General features: G+C 38.0%; 1 protein-coding gene across 4 annotated transcripts in view; it reads left to right on the top strand.

Moving 5' to 3' along the window:
- The first annotated feature begins 12,394 nt into the window (after nucleotides 1-12,394).
- mid2 (midline 2) overlaps nucleotides 12,395-25,096 on the top strand; it is a 164,586-nt gene continuing 151,884 nt past the window's right edge. For 3 of the 4 annotated variants that reach the window (XM_077236040.1, XM_077236038.1, XM_077236037.1), the window contains exon 1: nucleotides 12,434-12,704. The gene's annotated coding sequence lies outside the window, so the exon portion shown is untranslated. Of the gene's footprint in view, nucleotides 12,705-25,096 lie in introns of all 4 variants that reach the window. The other variant, XM_077236045.1, reaches the window with a different exon arrangement.

Here is a 25,096-nt window from a genome sequence, read left to right on the forward strand (position 1 = left end):
AGGGCCAACCTGGATTTGGAGAGAGTGTTGCGATGTTTGGTTTCCAAGAATCCTTCCTCTTGGAGTCAACAACTGTCTATGGTGGAGTACGCTCACAACACGTTGCCAGTGTCGGCTACGGGCCTATCTCCGTTTGAGTGTAGCGTAGGTTACCAGCCACCAATTTTTCCCAGTCTGGAATCCGAGGTCGCGGTTCCCTCCGCTCACGTCTTTGTTCAGAGGTGTCACCGCACTTGGACTAGAGCCCGTGAGGCTCTACTTCAGGTGGGGGCGCGCACCAAGGCCAAGGCCGATCGCCACAGGTCAAAGCCTCCCGTATATGTCGTTGGTCAAAAAGTGTGGCTTTCAACCAGGAACATTCCTCTTCGCACCATCTCTAATAAGCTTGCACCCAGATTTATTGGCCCGTTTACTGTCACCAAAATCATTAGTCCAGTGGCAGTCTGCCTCAAGTTACCTCCCGCGTACAGGAGGGTGCATTCCGTCTTTCATGTATCAAAGATCAAGCCCGTGTTCCATTATCACATTAATCTGCCTGCCCCGGTTCCTCCCCCACCGCGACTCGTAGATGGGGAGACCACGTATTCGGTTAATCGTATTCTGGACTCTAGGCGGAGGGGACGCGGATTTCAGTACTTGGTGGACTGGGAAGGTTACGCTCCGGAGGAGAGAAGTTGGGTGCCTGCTAGAGACATACTGGATCACTCCCTTATCGATGATTACAATCAACATCACCAGCTGCTATCAATCTCACCACTCTATTTATACTTACCGCTGTTCTATCATCCTTGTCAGATCGTTGTTTGATGTCGTCCGTGTTAGTTTTCCGGTGTCCAGTTCCTGCCTTGTGTTCCTGTTCTTCGTCTTTGTCGCGTGGATTCAACTGTCCTCTCACCATCACCTCACCATTGCACTTCATGACCGACCCTGACCATCGAAGTCCCTGCGTCACCTTTCACATCTGCTTGTACTGCATCCTTTAATCCTTCCATTAAATTGTTAACTTGCATGTGCTTCCTGTCGTTCATCTTAAGGATAAGACAATCACTGAACATGTATTTAACCATAGCAAAAGTAAATTTCTTACTTATGTTAATTTTTAATCTATATTTTTGGTGTTTATTTTAAATTAGACAAATCTGATATTATTTTAATCTCCAATTTGTTATTTAACAGTTGATATGGTTCTTTAATGGTTCGCTAACTAGCAGAAGACACTAGCAGGGTTTAAATCCCAGTTGTGCAGTGGCATGTTGTAATACTGTTTTACAATGTGCCCCTATTAGAACTATGCTATTCTATTTCTATACTTTTATGAATTCTATTGAGAAAACATGAGAAAAAGATGAATAAAGACTGAGAGTCACTGTTCAGAAATTATGAATTATTATCTTTTGAACTATGTTGTATAGCTGTGTTTCCCGGTGTGTTCGTTGTCAAACTCAAAAATTATTTTGTTTAATTATTAAAAAATGCCATTATTTATATGAAAAAGTTAATAATTTGGGAAATTATTTTAGTTTGTCTTGTATATTTATTTTTTATTAGATCAGATTGCATTTTAAGCTGTCATATGTTCATGTTACAATATGCCCCTCACATGTCACAATTTACCCCACCTATGGGGCATGTTGTCACATTTCACTTCCATTCTTTCTGGGTATATCAAGAAAAAGGTATATACTGTATTAATAATAACAAAACTACATAATTGTACTAGACATGTGGAAAATTATTGTGGAAAAAAATAAATACTCTGAACCTTAAGTAGATTTGCACAAACTGAGAAAGTCTAAAAGCGTTAGGTTGTGCCCCGCTCTCCCCTACTGCACAAGATGTATGAACGCAAACTATGATATTGAAAATCCAGCCTGCTTTTTTTCATAGAAAGTCATAGTGCTAAACAGTTCAAAAACACTGAATCATTCAAGACTAAAAACACCAACAAACTGTAGCTTTGATTGGAGCTCCTTCATTTAGCTGTGATTATTACCTGCTGCACTCCACTTTCTTTCAAATAGCATATGCTATTCAAAAATTTTGGGTCAGTCATTTTTTTCTATAAATTAACACTTTTATTCATCAAGGACACATTCAATTGAGCAGAAGTGTCAGTAAAGACATTTATAATATAAAACTCTTAGAAAAAAAGGGTCTATATTGAAATTTTAAGGGCTCTGTCAGGCTCTTCATAATGCCTATATAATCTTTTAGGGGTTCCCAACATGGGATCATTTTATGGATTTAGATTTAATACATTTTTAATTTTAATTACATTTTATGAAATAAACTTCTTGTAAAGAGACTTTACCACTAAAAATACCCATTAAATATCATATGCAATGATTTACATTTCTCCTTATGTAGAACCTTTTTGGAAGTTCTTTAAAATTGAATCAATGGAACCCCACTGAACCTTTCTTTTTTTTTCTTCCTATGAGTGCACAAACGATTTCTATTTAAAATAAAAGCTGTTCTTTTGAACTTTCTATTCATTAAAGAATCCTGGGGGGAAAGGGTATCACCGTTTCCAGAAAGATATTAAGCAGCGCAACTGATTTCAACATTTATAATAATATTAAAACATTTCTGGGGCAGCAAATCAACATATTAGAATGATTTCTGAAAGATCATGAGCCCTGTGGGTGTCCTGTGTTTGTTTGTTTTCTCTCTCTCTCTCTCTCTCTCTCTCTCTCTCTCTCTCTCTCTCTCTCTCTCTCTCTCTCTCTCTCTCTTTCATTCTCTGTCTCTTTATAGGTCCCCGCCATTGCCCACTATTGGCCAGATAAGTTGTCCATCCTGATTTTCATTGATTTAATGTCACCACTCTTGTTGCCAACAGAGAACTCCCGCTAGGTATTAGGACACCAGTGAGAACGCATGCTAGTTTTCTTGACTCGCTGAGTTGGCGTTTAAAATTGATCTGGCTATATATCCTAACCTATTGATATTGTATGTCATTGTGTCATTCTTTCTGTTTTTACTGGTAAGTTTTGACACTTTTCTTTATTTACATAATTGTATTATTTATTCATTTTACTTCAGTTATTATTTTGCTGGTGACTTGTTTCTCTGACAGATAAGACATTACGTGACATACATAGTGCAACACATAGAGTTTTCTCTTTTGTATTATATACACAAGGTTAGGAGTGAGCACCATATTTCCTTTTTTTCATATCTTTTTCCTTATTAATATTATTCCCCATCTGTTATTATTCTTTTTTCAATTGTGTGTAATAAATTATTTTCTAAACTGTTTTCTAAATTCTTGTCTCTTCCTATCCACACACAATTATTGTCTTTTAAATGTTGTATCCTCCAAACGCTAACCACCTCCAAACCGCCCTTTCACTCTGATATACGTCACAATAGTGGAAAAAAAGACTATCCCAACTTCCATTTCATGCCAACTTTAACTGTATTTTGATAATAAAGCTTGAAGTGTGTGTTCAGCCTGAATATATTAAGAGGCCCTTAATATCACTTTGGTCTTAAGTGGATTCTCCAATTTGGTTTGTAATGTTTGTAATGCACAGGCTGTAAGTCATGCACCCTTTAATGCAATTCTCTAAGGATTGTTTTTTAAGAATTAATGTTACTTTATTTAGACTAAGGGTCATTTTCCCATCCTTGGTTCTGTCGGCTTATTGGTGAGATGGTTTTGTATACCAGACATATGTAGGCTATATAGAATATCTATGTGCTGCTTTATATACAGTTTAGCCTCTAAGGGCAGGAGGTGATGGCTTTATTTTGCCTGATATGAAATGATATGATATAATAATATGATGGGCCAGCTAAGCAACATCAAAGCAACAGCATACTAGAACAAAGGGTCATGGCACCATGTTAGTTCCTGCATATGAAAGCACTCCCTCGACTGTATAGCAACTGTTCAAGATATCACGCCATGAGACTTTCAGTGCAGGCTTTTCCCTGTCTCTTTCTGGAAGACTAGTCTAAATGCATTCCTCTCTTTTGGTGAGCTGAGAGAAGTGACAACACTAAACAATTGGGTATATTTGGCCCCGCTTCCTGCATCCGTATATTTATAGGCTTTTAGTTTTTTGCCTCATGAAAAGCCTAACAGTGCAGACATTGGCAGAATTTGAGGGGTGCCAGTGGGGCCATTACACCCTCTGTGGGTGTAACCAAATTGGTTTAAAATGTGCATAAAACAGATTATTAGGAATGCACAAAATATCTGTAGCATATCAGTTAAAAAAAAGATCAGTATCAGCCAATATTGGATATTTATTTGTGCAAGCTAATTCCCCTTATTTGTGTTTTTGTGTGTGTTTGCGTGCGTGTGTGCGTGTGTGCGACTGTGCGTGCGTGTGTGCGTTTGTGTGCATTTTCTTGTATTATCTTGGCTGCATGACAATCAATATCTAAATCAATTTACAATTTAGTGTGTGATACTCTAATTCTGATTCATGTGCAAATAAATTTATGATGCAACACGTTTTTGTGGTATACATGTGGCTGCTGTTCAGTGTTATAACTCAAGATAGTCATTTTTATATAGCTAGATTGCAAATGATTTGTAGAGGCTTTCATATTAAACTCTCGTCTATAAGACCCTCACAACTTCCACTGTCCCACAATATTCCCCTACAAAAGGACTGTCTGTTTCATACATCAGAAAGATAGCATCATGTAATTGCTCCCTATTTTAAAACATAAAAGTCATTTGACAATTCCAGTGCTTCCTATTCACAGATGTTTCAGAAATCTATGGGGAAAAACTGTACATTTCTTGCCCTACCACCATCCTCTGTGAGCCACATTGTTCGTCCATCAATGCCACACTCAAGCATCTACAACTCAGAATCAGGCTTTATACTGGATAGATTTAACAGCTCCGGTTTGTCAAAACAGTGCAGTTCCTGACAGTAATTATTCATAAGGCAATGAAGTATGGCTTCCACTTATACTGTAGATATCTTCTCCACTCATAACTGCAGGCAGTCTGATTCTTCCCTTCATTTATTCAGTGACTGAGTTTCAATCTATTTGTGAAAGATGAGATTTGTTTTTAAGTTACCCGACAGTATGTGCCTGTAAGGCATACTGGATATATTTGAGCTCTCTCCAGATAACTGTTGGACATGTTGAGCTTCATACCAGAACATATGGTGCTGGGAAATGATGAGACGCTATATTGCGACTCTGGAGATCAAAATGAATGACAATGTTCATCATTGAAATCAACAGTTCTGTTTGTGTTTGCAACTGCCAAGGTACACAATAAGGATTCATGTTAAGCAAACACACTACTAGAAAACTAGTTTAAATAAACTAGATTTTTAGATTTTACAGAAAATGCGAGGTGATTGCCAGGAGGTTGCAATGGTCAGGGTAACTCACATGACACTAAAATAATGCAATAGACATTAATGAAATCCATTATTTGTAAAACAAAAAAAAAAAAAAAAAAAAATATATATATATATATATATATATATATATATATATATATATATATATATATATATATATATATATATATATAACCATGTGACCATGTAACGCAGGGACTTTTTTACTGGTACTTGATGGTTTTTACTTCCAAAAAACATACATTTGACAGTATTTAACTGTAAAATTACTTATAATGTGATGTTAAACCATTTACAGTTTTTTCACCGTATAAGGTAACTTACAGTTAACCAATTAACATGTTTTTACTATAGCATTTTTACAGTATTTTTTACAGTATATGCAATCTTACTGGCCTACATCAAAAGATCCTAATTCTAGATACTGGAAGCAGTGATCACCTCCCAAAACTATTTCCCGAAACTATTTTGTCGGGACAGATGCAGTCAGAGCAATTTCCAGCCATTCAAAAGGTGACCTTGAAGGCCAGCAGCCAATCAGTGAAATGACTGGTCACCATCTGTCTGCCTTAACTATGTCCAAATCTGCTACCTTCCAAACAGTAAAGTACTTTTCTCATTCTATCGCTCTGTTTGCAGGACTGCATGGTGTTAGAACAGAGCCCAGTTGGATTTCTAAAATGTGACACTAGACCTGGCCAGATAATCAGTGACCTTTCCTGCAATTTCTATTCTGCCTCCTGGCCAAGACAGACAGCAGCTGCTTAGTTATACTGTCAAGTCAGACTGAATGTTTTTCACATTCTCAAGTAAATACGCACACTATCATCAGTATAAGAAGTAAACTGATGCTTAGAAACAATTGTATTTTCATCATACATGCTTGAAAATGCATTCCATGGGGCTTTCTCAAACAGAAAAAGTTTGCATCATACATTTCCATTTTGTTGTAATGAAATTATGCTCCCATCTAGCGCTTTGCACGCTTCATATTTCAAAAGACAGATTTCCCAGTGTGATAAGCAATTCAACAGCAGGCTCATAACTGCACGAATCTCACAAATGTGGAAACCAATAAATGCACCCATCTGAATCAAAGCGGCTGACAGTGTCATGTGCCGTGCATGGATGTGGATAATGATAGCTTGAGGGGGCCATTTCCAATACCTGCGGATGCATGGCTGAGAGCAGACCCCAAATCTGGTTCAAAACAACCAGCTTTTGCAGACATACTGTATGTGAGGAAGGTTATGGATGCCAAGCTCAGCATTTATACTTTGAGCCTCGGACTTGTCTGGAGGTCAAGTTAAAGAGGATGCATTTCCTTGGAAGTAGTAATACAGCAAGAAGCTCTAGAATATCTGTTTCCCACTTTTCTAAGTTCAAAGAGAATTCAGCTGCCATCCTCCACATAGCATATATTGCAATGATTTATGTAAATCGCTGACTTGGACCTAATATGATTAATAACGTTGAACGATCTCCAGGTATGATATTAAAAGTATGATAATGATATATTTCCCTAAAAGAATCTGGTAACACTTTATTTTGCTGGTCCCTTTTGAACATTCTGTTGACTATAAGTAACTTTGCAACTGTCAACTAACTCTCCTTATAGTATTAGTACACTGTCTGCTTAATATCTGCTAACTCTTTATTGTGATGCTCCCCTAACAGACATTCTACTGACTATAAGTAACTTTGCAACTACATGTCAACTTATTCTAACCCTAACCCTATCCAAAAAAGTCTACTAATACTCAACTGACACTGTAGAGTATGTACATGTAGGTGCGAAGTTACTTATAGACAACAGAATGTGTTAAAGGGACCTTCAAAATAAAGTGAAACCAAGAATCTTTCTAAATTGCCTCATCTGGAATGTTAAATATCCAATATCCTGCTCTGTGGAAGCTATGCAAAATATCCTTACTTTAGCAATACAAAATGTGCTGCTCTCACTTTTTAATTAGCAAAATTCAAAAAGCAATAATCAACTTCTGGTCTCTGGAGGTTTTACTGAAACTGAGCTGTGGGCTCTTTGATGATGAGATGAGAGAACATTTTTTCATTGCTTTATGATCAAAAAAATGAAAGACCAGGTGGAAACCATTTTTTCCTGCTGACTTTTTCTGGAGGCCAGACAGGTTTAAATGTGAGCAAACTAAAAAAGGAGAAGTTGGACTTGCAAAGGTGAACTGTAGGGAAACGATGAGACAATTAAAATCCCTTTCTGAGAACCCAGAGTCACATTTGCATACATCATGTAATCTAATGTGACCCCAGTTTCTAATTGTTTAAGTGGTCTTAAGTTTGCCTATGCTCTAAAAAGTTTTTGGGCCATTAATAAAAAACAAGGTTATCAGTTACAGAACTTAATTAGGAAGCGTGGCCCATCTGTACTGTGTCTCATCAATTATTGCTCAGAACCTGCCCGAGTCCCCCATTATCCAATGAACTATTTATAAACCTTTAATGATTCAGGCTATGAGAAGCGTGATTCATCAGATACTATGCGTTTTTATCTTAATCCTCTCATCTGAAAATATGTCAAAGAGATCATTTCCTTTTCAATATTAGAATCTGTAATTTCCAATTCCAAACAGAAGGGATTAGAGAGAGCATTGCATAAAAGAGAAACTTGCATGGCACAATTATAAATAAAGAGTATTTGTGGAAATAATCTTTTTCCAGTCCTACAGTTCAGAGGCACTTAAGTAGCTTGTTCAAATTACAATCTAGGATTGTGATATAGTTGAAAATCCTGAAAAAAATAAAGCGTTGACTATGAGTTTTGTGGGATTTGAAACCCAAGCCTTTGTTCAGCTAGGATCAGTCTGTTGTATTTTTGCTTAGGACCATGGAGGAAGAAAGATTTATAGGATTGCTCGAGTAAACCGGCAAGGCGTATGACCAAGAGGTCCAACTCACCAGAGTATTTCATCAACCCCAGTCTTATCTGAGATTACTATTATCCGCTTTTAGGGGATTTTTTTTTTTTCTTTTAATGAAATATTTGATATGGAGTTCACATGTACTAAATTCACTCTGCAGGCCAATTCGTGATGACAAGGAGGAACAAGGAAATGGCAATTATATCATGCAGTTACTGTTAGAGGTTTACAATCAATCTACAATGGTGTTTACCATGTGTCACACAGATAAATGTGTTTTTATGTACTTAAGCATCAACACAAGGGCGCATAGTCAAATAACTGGATCATTCGTTTTTCTGCACAGCTCCCTCAGACTCCTGAGTGTCTCCTTAAAATGTTTCTGTCCTTGCTGGAAAGGAAAACAGTTGTGATGCTTGATATTTGTCAGGCTTTTACTGTCAACAGCCCAATGATAATGTGCTCCCAGGGAAAACGCCACTCCATTGGCTCATCTGGAATAAAGGCTTTTATCGTAAAGAGTCCAACTGGCAATTATATACTCACCGTGGCTATTTCCATATAGGGGCCATTACACTACATTATAATGCTAGGTAGTAAGCAGTGCACCCACAGTAGTCATTTGCAGAATCAGTTGCCATGAAACAGTGCGATTTTATCGTGTTTCAAGGCTTTGTGGCTCATGGGATACCTGTTTAAAATTCAACATAAGCAATCAGAACAGGATGCTACATCCAATATCCAGGCTTTGCCTTGAGTGTCATTCAGTACAACACAACCGCAAAGCTCTTGTTTATGCATACTACAACTACTCCTCACACTCTTTGCAGGATGCGGATGTGGAAACCCAGGATGTGAAAGAGCAAATAAAGGTTTAAGATTTAATAATGTGTTTTAAAGGAGTTTAGTACAAGAGCTTAGACACAAATCGGAATGAAACAGGGGAAAAGGCCCCTCACTTAGTTCTGTAAATGGGCTCTCATTTAAACCATGTATAAATATTTTAGCAAAGAACTATTGGATCATATGAGACTGTTTAAACTACCCAAATGTTGAAATGTGTCCTCGAGCTCAGGGTGAAAATGGCTTCTGAAGAATTCATTACTAAAAAGCCATGAGAACTTGGAGGCGAGTCATGACAGCCCTACAAAGATCCATCCGCTTCCCACAGCTGCTCTCCATGAGGGTCCCGAGCAACTGAATGAATTGAGATTTCTTCTCAAAAGCAGGCTCCCTTAAGGGAACTCATTTTGTTTGTTGTCCAAACCCTTCTCTGGCACAATGTCATTTTTGTTTTCACGTCAGCTGCAGCAGGGCACTTACAAACTTGTGCAGTAATCGTGTAAGAGGGGAATTATAAGTACATTTAAATAAAAATGTTGATGTAAGACAGCAAATATGAATGAATGTTCAGAGATATGGAAAAGTAATAATTGTGTGTAGAAAGAAGTAAAACATCAAAGCATCCCTGTCGTGAAGGGGTTTACAGAGAATTAACCCCTATTAGTCAGGGATAGTCATACTGTGATAATTGCAATTCCATGTTTTTCTCTCACTCTGTCATTATTAAAGTGTACCAAGAGAAAATCTCAGGCTCCACAAATATTGGATCTACACTGAACAAAATTATAAATGCAACAATTTTGTTTTTGCCCCCATTTTTCATGAGCTGAACTCAAACATCTTAGACTTTTTCTACGTACACAAAAGGCCTATTTCTGTCAAATATTGTTCTCAAATCTGTCTAAATCTGTGTTACTGAGCACTTCTCCTTTGCCGAGATAATCCATCCACCACACAGGTGTGGCATATCAAGATGCTGATTAGACAACATGATTATTGCACAGGTATGCCTTAGGCTGCCCACAATAAAAGACTACTCTAAAATGGCGTCGTGTGGGTGAGCGGTTTGCTGATGTCAACGTCGTGGATTGAGTGGCCCATGGTGGCAGAGGGGTTATGGTATGGGCAGGCGTATGTTATGGACCACGAACACAGGTGCATTTTATGGATGGCATTTTGAATGCACAGAGATACCGGGGCGAGATCCTGAGGCCCATTGTTGTGCCATTCATCCACGACCATCACCTTATGTCGCAGCATGATAATGCACGGCCCCATGCTGCAAGGATCTGTACACAATTCCTGGAAGCTGAAAACATCCCAGTTCTTGCATGGCCTGCATACTCACCGGACCTGTCACCCATTGAGCATGTTTGGGATGCTCTGGATCGGTGTATACAACAGCGTGTTCCAGGTCCTGCCAATATCCAGCAACTTCGCACAGCCATTGAAGAGGAGTGAACCAACATTGCACAGGCCACAATCAACAACCTGATCAACTCTATGTGAAGGAGATGTGTTGCACCACGTGAGGCAAATGGTGGTCACACCAGATACTGACTGGTTTTCGGACAGTTACAATACAGTATACAGTACAGTACAATACAGTAAAACTGCACATTTTAGAGTTGCCTTTTATTGTGACCAGCCTAAAGCACACCTGTGCAATAATCTTGCTGTCTAATCAGCATCTTGAAATGCCACAACTGTGAGGTGGATGGATTATCTTGGCAAAGGAGAAGTGCTCACTAACACCGATTTACACAGATGTGTGAACAATATTTGAGAAAAATAGGCCTTTTATGTACATAGAAAAAGTCTTAGATCTTTGAGTTCAGCTCATAAAAAATGGGGGCAAAAACAAAAGTGTTGCATTTATAATTTTGTTTAGTGTACTTTGAATGGAAGTTTTGTCACTAAACTGTGTATATTTCACTTTAGCTGTTTGTTTGACCTCAGACAATAGCAGTTCACATTACAACCTAACATGTGCAATATTTCTTTTCTTGTTATGTAATGGTGAATACTCACTGAACTCTGGCAGAAACCTGTTTTCCAAGGAAAGATTTTCCACTTGGAAATCCACGTGTGGAGGAGGACCAGTGTGCTCAAGTGCCAGAATGTTACTTGAGTATTTCAGCCCTCGCAACTCACAGTCTGTATAGAGAAGGTTAGGAGACAAGAGCTAGATATTCCATAAGGTAAAAACTATATATATATATATATATATATAATTTTATACAGCTTCTTGGACTAATTTAGATTTCCCTGCCCACAAAGTGTTTTTACTTCACAACTTTGTCAGTGGTCTTAAACTGTTAAAAAAAAAAACATTATTGGTTTATCTTAAAATGTAAGTTACCTGGTTGCCCTAAAAAATTTTGTTATTTGAAATTAAAATTTTAGTTAGCACAATGAAGTAAATTGGTTTAATCAACAGAAAATCTAGATATCATGATATCTGAACCACATTAATGATCTAAGTTGATTTGACAAAAGAAAAAAAGTAGTGATAAATCATGAGAATATATATTTTTTAAGTGTAAGGGATAAAAAATTTACACAATCAGCTGCTCATCATTGCAAAATGAACCCGACAGCCCTGAATCAATGAAATATTGATTTCAGATTAAATTATTTTATGTGAGACTTGACTATAGACTCTTGAGATATCTGTCCACTTAATCTTACAATTTACAAGAATATCCTGCTAATGAGTAGGCTATGGACAAACATTTTCTAGTAATTTCAACTAAAAACTAGGCTAATGTTATTATTGACACTATTAAAAAGTATGGTTACAAGGGTTATTTTCTAATGGTGTAAAGTCAAGGAATTTAAATAACACTGACTTTTCAAAGGGTTAATGGAATTTCTATTGCAAATATCTGCGATACAATCTGTTTGTTTTGGTTACAGAACTTGAAAGGGATAGTCTACTTATTGAATATAATTTACTATAGGTCTACAAAAAAATATAAATTTTTTAAGACTATCTCGGGGGTTGGGGATCAGACCAGTCCAAACCCGCATAATTCTCAGGCTGAATTGTAGCTATCTCTGTTTACATCACCAGATCGATATCTGTAGGCTATGCAGTCAACTCAAACTGATTTCAACGTCAATGCTTGTCAAATGGTTTCCATTGTTGTCAATACATTCTGTGCACATGCATGCCATCAAGAAGGACGCAACTGAATAGACAAAGCCGAACTTAAGGACGTGTCCTGCCGAAGCGATGCCGGTGTAACCGATCCCAGCTGCCGACCGTTGAGGGAGGGATGAGAGCTATTCCCGTGGGATGATCACGTGTCCGTGGGGAGTAGTTGTGTGTGGAGCCCGTGGAATAGGAGGTGTAGAATCAAGCGCGTCGTTTAGACTTGAATGTTACTGTAAGGAAGCGGCTAACCGGCTGACTGTATTTTCGGGTGTTTATTGCTTTGTTCAAGGCGAAGAAAAATGCACTTGAGGATTGGGAATCTGGCGACTGATTTCCATAAACTTCTGCGCGCATCTCAATCGCAACAAACACACTCAGCGTTCTCAGTGTAATATTAACGCTGCTGTTTACTCTTGCAACAAGATACCCAAACGTAGGAAAAGACTGTTACTACAAATCAAGGTAAGCACATGTTTTTTATTTTATTTTTGTTTTTACCGTTTTATAAGTTGTAAGACAATTAAAACATAACAGACCGTTTAATATCCATTAAACAACAACATTGTTTCAAATGTTTACTCAGAATTTAACATCGACATATAGCCTAAAGATTTTTTTTTCCGGATTAATATACATTATTTGTATTTGCTCTAGATTCTGTGTTTTTCTATAGCCACACTATACTAAATGAAAATACAGCAGGTAGCCAGCCTACATGTGACTTCTCCGGTGATGAAAGCTTCTGGATAACGTGCAAGAACAAGGATAGGATCCCAATTCTGCCTCTGTCTCGTCTCCTCTTGAGTTTTTGTTATTTCCCATTTTTCAGTATCCTCGTGTAATATTTGTATTACGCAACACAAGATAGTAAGCACAGAAATGCCATTCACCAAGGCGAGGTGCTTGCGTTTATTATGGCTATAAATTGTTTGTAAGACAGTTCACCCAAAAATGAAAATTCTGTCGACATACTCACCCTCACCCTCAAATTGTTCCAAACCTGTATGAATTTATTTGTTCTTTTAAACTCAAAAGTTATTTTAAAATCAAATGGTTGTAAACAATGACCAATACTATGACTTCCATAGTATTTTGTCTCTCTCTCTCCATATAGCCTACTATGGAAGTCAATGGTGCCCAACAACTGTTTGGTTATATTCTTTAAAAAATCTTCTTTTGTGTTCAGCAGAAGAAAGAAATTCATAGACGTTCGGAACAACTTGAGGGTGTGTAAATGATGACAGAATTGTTTTTTTTTTGTTTTTGTTTTTTGGGGGGGGGGGGGGGGGGGGGGGGGGGGTGTAGGGTCAACTCTTATTATTCTATTGATAGTGACAGGTTGCTGAAGTTATAATGCTTCAAATGGCAAACTAGAGAATAATTATTAAAAGTGGTCCATATGAATTCCAAGTCTTCCAACAGGAGTAAATTTAAGTTGTTATTCACCTGGTTGTACACTTGTTATTGAGGTGGAGATTGAATGAGTGCACTCGAAAATGTCCACTATGGTGTCGAACTCCACCACAAATGGCTGTCCTGTCCAAAGGTGCGCTTTATAAAAATGTAGGGGGTGATTTTGAATACAGCCATTGAACTGGTATCATGAAAACAATTCGGTCTGCCTGCTAAGTTGTTTTCAGCCAAAGGACTGCATGGGGGTAGCTGTTTGTAATGCCTGGTCAAACAAAAACATATAGGCCTGGTTTCACAAAAAGGGCTTAGATTAAGCCAGGATTAGGCCTTTTTTAGTACATTTAAGTAGCTTATAAACGTGCCTCAGAAGAAAAAAAACATTACTGGTCTGCAGTTTTGAGACAAAACAATAGCAAAGACATATTTTAAGATTTCTCAGTGCCAGTTATGTCAGTTAAAACAGCTCAGACACGCATTTTTGTCTGGGTCTAGGTTTAAGCCTGGTCTGTGAAACCGGTGGATAATACACTTAAAAACGTAACTGCACATTTGTGTATAAGCTAAGGTATCATGCCAATCAACTTGCGTTATTCTAAGCTAGTACATCGAGTGGTTAGTTTGCAAAAGAGTGGCAGATTTTTAAATTGTTCTTGTTTTCCACAGTAAATGTAAATGCTGACAGATTTTTCATTTTTGGCTCTACTATTCCTTTATATCTTGGGCAAGGTCAGTGGCTTGTGTGTTTGTCAGTATCTTGAACAAAATTGACATGCTTTGTTCCCATGGCAGAATATCAGAACTGTGTGGAGGTGTACCTGCCCTTAGCAATGAGGAAGCATATTTCACGCCCCCATATTGAAAATGTCTCTTTTTCATTCAGAGCAGTTCATGTGGTGTATTTGTTTGTAGCCAGTTGGTTTCATCTCATACCACATCTGAATATTAGATATAGGATATACGATGCGCTGTGCACCGCAGGGTTTTTGGTGCTATTTCTTCATAAAAGTACTGTCATCCCCACAGTAACACTGAGCTTATTGTATATCCACAGGGGACTGACACTTGTGTCACCGGCTGTGCTGTCAGCACTGACATGACATTCATGTGGTTAGATGCATTTCAGGCATAATGGTTTACAGTGCAGCGTTTTTTTAGTGGCACCACTTGGAACCAGTCCTTAAAGCTATTTAGGAAGAATGTAATTAGTTTTGTGATGATAATAATAAGAGTTGCTCATACGATATGTTTGTTCTTGAGAAAGTGACACTTTTAGGAGGTACCAGTCTAAGATGCAGTTAAAAGGTGCCCAGAACTGCATTTGAAAATGGCTTCAGTGTTGTTTCAGCTTTTCTTCTGTTTATGCTGAGTAGTCTCAACTTCCTGCCAATATTGTAGGGCATTCTTAAACTGGCAACAAACATCCAATTTAGACCACCCTAGTGTTATGTGACATGAGAAAATCCGTTACCATAAAGGCTTCACTATCCAAAACCCTACTTTTGTATTGTCTTGTATATTTATGGAAAACTCAACTCATGCCATCCTCTAAGACCTTTATTTCCTTCTCTACCACTGGTGTCTTTGCAGCTCCAAAAGGAAGAAAAGTTTCTCGATATTAAAAAGCACAGAAGGTAATTTTTCCATGGCTGACCTGCTGTGCCAAATGTATTTCTTGAGGCTATGTACTATTCTTATCTCAGGCAAGGCAGCCTGAGAAAGGTTGGTGAAGAGCTGGAGGATATATCTACAAAAAATATAGAGACATGTCTCAGATATGATGCCAGGATTCTTGTGGAGATTAGGAAGGGGGTCCATTAATGTTGTTATCTTCTCGTCAGGGGTCTAATATTCAATTAGAGAGTCCTGCGTTCATACCAGCACTTATATAAATGAGGCTTACAGGTTGATTAAAAATGTCTTATACTAAGCATTTCTAGTTTACTGTATGAATGAGGCGAGGTCGCTTGGTGATTTGACAATATGGCATGTTGTGATGCAGTTGCATGCACATTTACCATCTATGTGAAGGACTCATATCTTTTGCTCTAGCCTTATCTTCCACTTGATAAACTTTTTAGCACATCCAGCATGTGATCTCACACTGATTTACGGTTCACATTGTGGTTTGCGGTTATACTTAGTGTGCTGATTTAAACTCTCCTTCTGTTTTCACTCTGTATATTGAGCTCTCACTGAATGATGACTCAATGGAGCTGGCTGCATGGCTGGCCGTCTCATAATACACACAGCTTTTTCTAGGAGAGCCTTCAAATAATGCAGCACTGTTGAAATGAGTATGACTAATTTTGTTTTGAGCCAGAGTCAAGACGAGGTGAAGTTGTGCTTTCATCACAAATGCCCAGTGCTGGCCAGGATCCATATTGAGTTTTTGGAATCAAGCCCCTCATGGCATATTAACTCATTCTGATGTGACTTTCATTCCACTTTTTGCTGGATTCTAATCATAATATATTTTATAAGGTGTTATTTAATACAGATACTGATAACTGATAATTATTTATTTTTGAAAGCTGATAACCAGTATATAGGCCGGTAAATCTAAATCCAAATGTTATATAATTTTTTTTAGAGTTCTGATTACAAAAATGAAAGGCTCACCATTAAAAGCCATGTCCCAAACATAGAATTATAATGATGTTCTCATTATAATTTTATGTAGCCTATATGACAGACTTGCATGTTGCTCTTAACTGTATTTTCCTTTTTGAAGTAATTCCAATAATATTATATTAATATTAAATAATTCCAATAATAATATTTCAAGCAATTCAAAAACCTCATGGTGAACAGTGCACATCCGAAGTGTCTCAGCTTAAGGAAATAATCCATTATTTATCAGCTTTAATATATTGCCCAAAGTTCTTACCGGGCCGATAACAAGAACATTAAAAATGAACATATAACAGCCGATACCAATATGGTGGCCGATATATCATGCAATCTTAGTTTCATTTAGAACCAAATAGAGTTTAATAGCCTGATACCACTGAAGAACCTTTTTAGATTCAAGAAAAAAACCTTTTTATTTTCTAGTTCTTTAGAAAAGAGCTTTGAGGAACCTAAAAAGCAACCAAATGATATGAAGCATCAAAAAAAATTGAATCTCCAAATATTATAGCCAACTTGTGAACATGGTTGTTGATAAGTTGCTGAACACTGAAGGTGTTGCAAAGAACATTTTAATAACCTTTATTTTATTATTATTATTATTATTATTATTATTATTTTATATAATTGATTCATGTTCTTTATATGGACTGCTTTGATGTCAAACATCTATCTCAGTTTTTGTTAATAGTAAATGTGTACAATACTATAGTATTTAAAATAAAACTAATAAATATTTATATGAAAACTTTTGATCCTTTCAGATAATGAAAAGTGGCCTAATATTTATGCCAGTTTAATACTGCTACCTCATAAATGTGGCATCCTGTCTGAGGGAATTCATTCAATTTCCCTTTTCCTTCCGATACACAGGACATCATCATAAATTGTTCAGTCCTCAGTATGGTGGCAGTTTATCTCACTTTAAAGGACGTGGCGCAGTGTAAACTGTTATTCAAGACACTTAGAAGACATTGCAAATTGTAATTTTTCTCCTGCTGAAATAATTAACACCTCTTTAAGCTCATTAGCCTCAATGCACATTAGTGTCACTGAGATGGATGTCGAGACATTCGCCTAACCAGAAAGATTTGCATGTGTCTCAGCATCAAAACATAATGTCAGTCTACCTCAGCAAACATAAAAGCGTTTTATGAATCCCTAATGGTTTCTGTGGGAAAAAAATTACAGGACAAGGTCAAGACGGGTCATGAGACAACCCCAACAAATTCCTTCAGGGATGGGTCATTTTTTTCTATGGTAATGTTTGTGAATCAGCCACTAGAGCCATTGCTAGAATTTGTTTCATTGTTCACTCAAACAACCGCATAGCCAGTGGCATTCAAAAGGTTTTAATTTGTTTGTCTTTCAGTCCATGGCGAACACACCTCTCCCTCCATATAAAACAAACAGACAGTGTTTGACTTCACTTCTTACTTGAATATCACAGAAAGTTTGGCCCAGACAAATTAAAAAAAAAACATATTCCATTTTAATAATTGCTGAGATCAAGTCATTTACATTCAATGCTGGATAGGACACACCAGACTCACACATCAGTTTTTTAAAGGGGTGGTAAAACGCAATTTTTCGCAAGGCTTGATTGTGTTTTTTTCGCAAGGCTTGATTTGTTCATGCTTCGTCTTTTAAAAATTGCATTATTTTTCATATATTTTACCTTTATTCTACACTGCTCTTCCCCTCCTTGTAAAAACGGTCTGATGGTTTCCGGGTTCTGTGAAGCCAGTCTCTCAAAACTACGCAATGGGCTCAGATTGGTTAGCTGGACCAGTGTGTTGTGATTCGCTAACCGTCTAGTGCACGGCACGTCTCCCGGAAACGTCACGCCCCGTATCTTTACCAGTACTTTGTGCTTTGGTGTATTATAAACAATGGCGTCAATAAAACGAATTGAACCCGGGGAAACGTTAGTGAAGATGAACGAGCAGAACCTGTTCAAGAACGGCTGTTAAACGACGTTTCAGAAAGGTTTGTTTTTTGTTGTTCTCTCATTACTTTTTAGATATGCTGTTATTTAATTGTACTAATAATTATAGAATTACAAAAAAATATGCTTCATAAACAAGAATTTCATATAATCGCTCTAACAAATTACACTACAGTCCTCAAAGGGATTTTTTTGAGTAAAGACTGCGGATCTATAGTGATCGTTTCTGACTGTATGTCACCGTTACATTTGTATTTTTAGAACGATTGTAGACAAATAGCTGTCGACAGAACTATTAACCCAAAGCGAACACTAAACATCAGCTGCCAAATCAAACACAGAACCATGTTTAGCATGCCTGTAGATAAACAAGCATGTAGATAAACATAAAAGCTCTAATCAAAGAATAATTTACACTTATTCCAAGTTCGCTGTTGAGATAAAAAAAAAAAGTTTGTTACGTTAGGTGTTTGTCAGATAACGTTAAGTATGAATGAGCATACCAAACCAGCAGAGGCAAACAGCGTTGCCATTTGTTTACTTCCTTGCTACAACGTACAATTAACAATACGAACTATTACAGGAAAAGACATCGACGAAAAATAAATCATACTTACAGGTTGTGGCTCGTAAACAAAAGCTTCTGTTTTTTCTCCATCTTTCAGGACAAGCCGATGTGCGAATCCTGCATTGAGCTTGTGAAGATTGTGAAAGCCTTCCTCCTTAACATCTGCAGCACAGAGAGTGAGATTTGGGTCATAATTATGAAAATACATTTTAACCATTGATCCCTAACTCCCTCGTCCCTAGGAAGGCTGAACAAAGCGACCTGCAGTCCGGATGAAAATAACAGCAGCGTTTCGACGGCATTGCAACAACTCATCTCCAAAACAGCAATATAAAATGGCCTCGCCCCGCATATTAAGTATTCTCGGAGGAGGGGTTTATGTAAATAATGGGATATGCTGACATCAGCATATCCCATGGAATGTCGTGTAGTCCAAAACCGGTCATTTGCTGTAGTCCTTAGAAATTGATTTGTTTAAAAGCAATATCCTCCTTTGCTTTGAACTTTGAGCGCTGTAACTTGCAGATGTTGTTTATGCTCAAACAGCAACATTACACACTAGCTAAAGTTAGAGAAGTGAAATCGTGTTTTACCACCCCTTTAACTATTAGGAGAAAAATGGGACAGATGTTGAAACTTGTAATCACCTCAATGGGAAAGTTTCAACACAATTCTATTGTTTTAGTTGTTTTGTTTGTTGGGAGCAATAGAATGCCAGTCAGCGGGGTGGGGTTGTCTAGACTCGGGACCCTGTGTTTGTGTAATGACCAAAATAGTGGACCTAAAGAACAGGTCTGTGACAGCAGATGACCCTTAATTATCCTTTGGCCAGCCAACGCAATGCAATGTAGAGCTCTTATGTGTGGATCAGATGCCATTGGGGCCAGACTTTTCTTATTGCACTTTGTCTCAGTCAATAGTTTACTTCCAGTCAACCTCCTTAGAGTATCTCAGCCTTTATCTGGATAGGGTGAATTCAAGAAAATTGGGCCATTTTTCACATGGGACTCAGTAATAAGGTTTCTTTTGGTTGCCCAGTGCGGCCAAATTTTACTTGTCCTGCCAACGTGTTTTATTTTAGCAACATATTTGATATGTCAGATAAGTAAATGTATATTTTTAATTTAATGAGTGCTATGTTATGTTATTTCTGAAAACTATAGAATTATAAATTGTGTATTTTTTGTGTGAATACACAAGCATACAAAGTCTTTCATTTAATGTAAAACTATTATTTTATTTGCAAAACAAGACCTCAAACAAAGTTACAGGGCTCAAAGTTCAAACAAACGGAGATATTTGCTTTTAAAGAAATACATTTCTAAGGACTACAGCAAACAGCCGGTAGGGACTACACGACATTCCTCCAGGGTTGCTGACATCAGCAACCCCAATAAACCCCTCCTCCAAGAATACAAAATAGGGGGGGGGCGAGGCCATATTATATATTTATTGCGTTGGAGAAAAGTTATTGTGGTATAGGAGTGTTGTTGCCGCCGCAATGTCGTTGAAACGCTGTTATTTTCATCAGTGCCCGGAGGAAAGCTTTTACGGAGGAAAGCTTCCAGAATCTTGGCGAGTTCAATGCATGATTCACACAACGGCTTGTTCTGAAAGATGGAGCAGTTCCAACTTTAAGAACAGAAGCTTTTGATTACGGGCCACAATCTGTAAGTATGATTTATTTTTCGTCTATGTGTTTTCCTGTAATAGTTCCAAGGAAGTAAACAAATGACAACGCTGTTTGGCTCTGCAAACCAGTTTGTTAAATGCTCATTCATACTTAATGTTATCCGACAAACACCTAACTTTACAAACTTTTTTTAAATCTCAACAGCGAACTTGCAATTAGAGTAAATTATTCTTTGATTAGAGCTTTTATGTATTGTTTATCGCTTGTTTATCTACAGGCATGCTAAACATGGTTCTGTGTTTGATTTGGCTACTGTAGTAAATTCAATGTTTAGTGTTCGTTTTGGCTCAATAGTTCTGTCGACAGATATTTGGCTACAATCGTTCTAAAAATACAAAAGTAACCGTGCCATACAGTCAGTAACGATCACTATAGATCCGCAGTCTTTACTAAAAAAAAATCTCTTTGAGGACTGTAGTATAATTTGTTAGAACGATTATATGAAATTCTTGTTTATGAAGCATATTTTTTTGTAATACTATAATAATTAGTGCAATTAAATAACAGCGTATCTAAAAGGTGACAACAAAAAACGAACCTTTCTGAAACGTCGTTTAACAGCCGTTCTTGAACAGGTTCTGCTCGATCATCTTCACTAACATTCTCTGGGTCTCATTCGGGCTCAAATTGGTATGGTTTTATTGACGCCATCGTTTTTAATACACCAAAGCACAAACTAGGCTACCGGTTAAGGTACGGGGTGTGACGTTTCCGGAAAACCTGCACTAGTCGGTTAGCGAATCACAACACACTGGGCCAGCTAACCAATCTGAGCCCAATGCGTATTTTTGAGGGACTGGCTTAATAGAACCCGGAAACCATTAGACCGTTTTTACAAGGAGGGACAGAGCAGTGTAGAATAAAGGTAAAATATATGAAAAATAATGCATTTTTTTTAAAACGAAGCATGAACATGTTACAGTGCACCCCACAAACACAATCAAGCCTTTGAAAAAATGTGTTTTACCACCCCTTATTGATTTTCCATCACAAGTCAGTATTACAATTTCTACAACCTATGTTAGCTAGCTATAGCAAAGTCCCTTTCAAGTAAAGTCTGTTCACTCGGCTGCCATATTTCAAACGCCTCTGGCCAAGTCCTATCGATTCGAATGGGGGAATCCTGGAATCTCAAAAACTGCTTCCTGAACTCACAATTGGGTATAGTAAGTTGCCTGAAATGTGCAGTAAGCAATTTCTGAGAAACGCTGTTGAAAGTGGATCAGACAGAGCACCACAACATACTTGTAGCCAATCAGCAGAAGGGGGCGTATTCACTCATGATGGGGAGGAGAGAGAGTGAGCAGGAGGGAGATTTGAAGAAAGACTGTAGAAAGAGAGATGGTTGAGAGACATTACAAGGGAGAAAAAAGTTCAGAAGAATATCACTGGAAAAAGAAGGATTCAGGCAAGAGCTTTAGGATCTGCGTTAATTTTAGAAAATATTTCCAGTGCTGTCGAGACCTAAGCATGAAGGCCTGAAAAAGGATGCCGTGGTTGTGTTGTTTCTGCACTATGTGAGTAACATTGGTTTTGCTGTTTCACAGAACCAAGATATGCTGTTGTTGTAATGTTAGCTATAGTAACAGGACAGTTTTGAGTGTCATTGTTTGTCTGGCGCTGGTGTGCTGCTGGCGACTATCAACCAACTCTTGCTTTTAAACTCTTGTGTACTGTATGTTCATTTTTTGTTCTTCCTTGACGCTCGTTCATCATTTCACTTCATTTTTCCCAAGGCATTATTTTATATTGCTTAAGTTATGATAAAGAGACATCCACTCTTGTATTGCATGTGCATTTTGGGGGTGGAGCAACGAGCTTTTATCTATGGGTGTTCCTATTAAAGTGAATTTTTTGCTGAAGCCAACTTTAAGCTATGCCAGTTTCTGTCATTTGTCGTATTTTACTTAGCATTTCACTTTCATTTACAGGTTTCTAAAGTATTGAGATCTAACAAGCGAGGGTTTTTCACCCTTTTCTCCTCATGCATATTTTATGATTCCGTTCTACTAAGTACTCTAGCGATTTGCATTTTGCAGTTCTTGATTCTGCCTGCTGCTTGCCCAAATATTAATTACATGGATAGAGGGTAGTGCAGTTTGTCATAAATGCACTTCATGAGATGTCAGGTCACCACTTTCATTTCGGATATTTGCTTTCGGAAGAAAACATCCATATGCTAATTGCTGCACCCAGATTGGAGCAGTGCTGCAAACTCAGATGAGTGAAAAGTGCTAAAGGGTGAAAAAAAAAGAAAGAATAATTACTTTGATGCATCATCACAAATCTTCTGCTGTTCATTTGGACACTCTTTTCCACCCATTCCTGCCCTGAACACGCACAGCAAATATGTGCCCACTTTTCTGTTCATGGGAATGGGGAAAGGTCGAGGAGCATGCAAATGTATGTAATTTGTCAATGCCAACACACAGCATTAAATCCTACAGAATAAGTCATTAGTTCCCTCACTTCATTGTCGCCTAAATTTACTTTACCGGTTTCTTTACTGGTTTCCTATAATGTCATCTTATTAAATGATTTGCTTAAAGTCACACATGTGCACAGCAACATGAACTAGCGACAGTCAGTTAGTCTCATATTCAGTCACACTCATAAAGTCTCACATTTTCCTGGGTGTTTTCGAATGAGCCCTGCAGTTTTGTCTTGTCTAGTTTAATTGTCGTCCTGGTTGGGCTGAAGGCCTTAGCATGTGGATCACTGCACTCTTATGCTCGCCATGAGTAGGCGTGCATCGTTCTGCCTTAAGGAGCGAATAAAGGCTCACATTGTTGCCACCCAGTCAGCCTTCTGGATTCCAGAGCTTTGGAAGGGAAATCTATCCACAACACTAACAAAAGCAAACTGGCATATCTCTGAAGGAGTCAGCCAGGCATGCTGGGAAAGTTTGTACCCATCTTAAACGAAACATGATAATCTTGGATCCATCTACAACATTCCGTTCTCGTGGATGGGAAATGGTATTTCCAAACATGTGCACTGAGACTTTGCTATAAAGACATTTGTGTATTTATGATTGAAACCTCAATAAAGAATTTGCATAAAGCAAATACATAATACATATTTTTCTTTAAAAACAATGGAACATAGTCAATGTCAAGTCAAGTCAAGTCACCTTTATTTATATAGCGCTTTTTACAATACAGATTGTATCAAAGCAGCTTCACAGTGATAACATGAAAATAATATAACAGAGTGTGTTTCTAAAAGAAAATTGAGTCAACGTCCACCTTAAGTAAGGCAGATCAATAATATTATTGAATATTAAATGTCCCCAACTAAGCAAGCCAAAAGACAAGGCAACAGTGGCAAGGAACCAAAACTCCATCAGGTGACAGAATGGAGAAAAAAACCTTGGGAGAAACCAGACTCAGTCGGAGGGCCAGTTCTCCTCTGGCCAACGAAGGAACAGTGCATGATTTATGATACGGGCAGCATTACAAGGCAGATTGGATCGGAACATTTAGAATATTTATCCATTTCCATCTTTTGGAAGTCCAAGTAATCACGCCGGTGTTGAGACGAGTTGTTGAGGATCAGTGCTGTCCACCATAGAGGGTCCATATCGCCGGTGTTGAGTCGTCTCTTCACAGGCTTTGTGATTGGGGTATCTGAAGTCTCCGTGAAAGGCTGGATACAAACTGGAGCTGACGAACGCCGTTTTTCTCGGGACTCGCGTCCCGAGATAACAGCAGAAAGCAAAAAGGGAAAATAATTAGCGTAGCTGCTGTTCATAATGATTTCCATAACACGGGCGTAAATGATAAAAAACATGAAGACAGTGTTTCTTGCGTCCCAGAGTCACCCCCCTCCGTCCCCCACTCAACTCAGCCCTGCTTACTGACCTCTACATCCCTCCTGCTGCTGAGACCCAACCACAATCTCTCCGCAGCCCAACCATACGCGCCGACCCGTTTGACTAAGGCTGTCGAGCCCCACTGTCGTCGTTAAAGCTGGTTCAGTGATAACGGTTCCGTATGGCATACCACCTACCGCAAAACACAATATCTACCCAACCACCCGTCATTCACGCAGTATACACAGGAACGTAATGACTGTAAATACTATGCAACCTATACAAATAACCTACAGACTCTTCAAGTTTTATAATATTAAATGCATTTGATCTGATTCAGCAGTGATATAAAAGGTAAGCATTATGTAAATGCTTGGCTAAAGAGATGCGTCTTTAATCTAGTTTTAAACTGGGAGAGCGAGTCAGAGCCTCGAACAATATCAGGAAGGCTATTCCAGAGTTTTGGAGCTAAATGTGAGAACGCCCTTCCTCCTTTAGTGGACTTAGATATCCTAGGAATGACCAGAAGCCTCAAATTTAGTGATCTTAAAGATCGCGATGGATTGTAGGGCGATAGAAGGTCCATTAAATACACAGGAGCTAAACCATTTAGAGCTTTATAGGTCAGTAATAGTACTTTGTAATTGATACGGAATTTGATAGGTAACCAGTGTAGAGATGATAAAATTGGTGTTATATGATCATATTTTCTTGACCTAGTAAGAACTCTAGCAGCTGCATTTTGCACTAACTGTAGCTTGTTTATTGAGGATGCAGGACAGCCAGCTAA

This window comes from Siphateles boraxobius, unplaced genomic scaffold, assembly GCF_051911475.1.
Source record: "Siphateles boraxobius isolate OS27281-9 unplaced genomic scaffold, OSU_SipBor_1 2, whole genome shotgun sequence".
In the NCBI taxonomy this organism is placed as follows: domain Eukaryota; kingdom Metazoa; phylum Chordata; class Actinopteri; order Cypriniformes; family Leuciscidae; genus Siphateles; species Siphateles boraxobius.